Consider the following 2005-nt stretch of genomic DNA (forward strand, 5'->3'; position numbering starts at 1 on the left):
GATGAGTCATGAAGACTCTGAGGCCTTAAATGCGGGGCAGAGGTTTTGGCTTATTTGTAGCTTCGGTTTGCGGTTTAGCCGAAACGGAGTGATCTGAAAGTGAAAGGATTCAGTGGAAGGAAACAAATAAATGATGGCAAATTGGCAACTCAACCATTTGTTTATTGTTTTTTATTCTTTTCAAATTATCTGCAACAAACTCTTTTTTTACCCACCATCTATCTGATTATCAGCTTGCTTATCCACGACTAAAACAATATGAACTAGTCAATCAAATGTTACACTACATCAAAATTATACGAATTTGTTACGAATAAAAAGAGATAATGTTATATTTAATTAGTTTGTATTATTGCATAAAAGTATTAATATACAAAATTTATATAATTCAGCGGCCTCCTTGGAAATTATGCAGATAATAATGGGCCTTTTAATAAATGGTTCGCCTTACGGAAGCTCAAAATCTCCCAAATGAAAGATCTTTCTATGAAGAGCTATAAGTGATATCCTCCCCACTACTAAAAACTTACTTAAGAGAGTTGATATGGATTCAAATTGTGTCATATGTGGTACCATCCATGAGGACTACGCTGCTTTGGTGTTGTGTGATTTTGCAACCTCCATATGGGATCAATCCAACCTTTCAATCCCCAATATTGTGACAAATATTTTTCATGTTTGGTTTAGTAAAGTTTTAAATGTTCTAGACTCTAATGGATTATCTACGCAACAACAATTCTATATTATATTTGTAGAGCACAAAATGGAGCGGTTTGGGATGCTTGTCTTCCGCGACCAAGGAAACTACTTGCGGCTGCCATCACAACCATGTAGGCTTGGCACCATGCACGCTCGAACTCCGTCTCACAGCCACCTGCCGAGCTGCCCGGCGCTGCCGTCCCACGCACATCCAGCTGCATCTGCCGTACCATGTACCACACCACTGCCGAGGGTCTGCCGCATCGATGCAGGATACCACCAAGGGACAAGCAAGGCTACGGCTAGAGCAATTATCCTCGACATAAATGGGGGGTATGTTTCAGTCTTTAGTGCTCCTCTTCTGGATTGTTTTTCACCACTTATGACCAGGCTTTTGCATGCAAGGAGGCCTAGTCATGGTTAAAGGATCGTGGCAAGCGGTCTATAGAGCTATACACAGATTGTCTAATACTTCAGCGTTACCTTACCTCACCAGCATCTACAGTTCGTTCGTATATCGGCTATGCTATTGATAGCTGCAGAACACTTACATCCTCATTTGATTTCTGTTCAGTTAATTTTATTCCTAGATCGGACAATTATTTAACGCATACTTTAGCATCTACAACTTTTCAACAGTCTACTGCTATGTATTGAGATCTGCTCCCTCCTGACTCTTTATTCCTAGATCGGACAATTATTTAACGCATACTTTAGCATCTACAACTTTTCAACAGTCTACTGCTATGTATTGAGATCTGCTCCCTCCTGACTCTATTGCAGCTTATTTCTAATGAATACACCATGGGTGATTTTCAAAAAAAAAAAAGTATTATTGCATAAATATTTTTTTTTTAAACAAAACTAGTATTTGCACCCGTGCGATGCACGGAATTGATTTGTTGTAATATATTAAGAATATATGAATCGATATATAATTATTTAAATTAGAACATCAAATATTATATAGTGCAATTAAATATATGGTTTGGATCGTTTATATATTTTGATGGTATCATTGCTTGAATTTGTGCAAATAATTGCTCAAATTAATAGCTAATGTCTAGATGTATGCATACGGTGCTATAACTTTGAAGATTTTATTTATCATTGTTTAGAATTTTCATAAATTAGTAAAATGTGCTCGTTCTCTGACAACTCAGTTATAGAAATGAATTGGTATCCTTATTCATTTGTATGGAAGATATATTTTTTTGTCCAGATATATAACAATTTTTTCATTTAAAAAAAAAACTTAATATCACCGATTATATTTACACATTATTGAAACCTCTTTGTAGACGAC

This window comes from Ipomoea nil, unplaced genomic scaffold (assembly GCF_001879475.1).
Source record: "Ipomoea nil cultivar Tokyo-kokei standard unplaced genomic scaffold, Asagao_1.1 scaffold3321, whole genome shotgun sequence".
NCBI lineage: Eukaryota > Viridiplantae > Streptophyta > Magnoliopsida > Solanales > Convolvulaceae > Ipomoea > Ipomoea nil.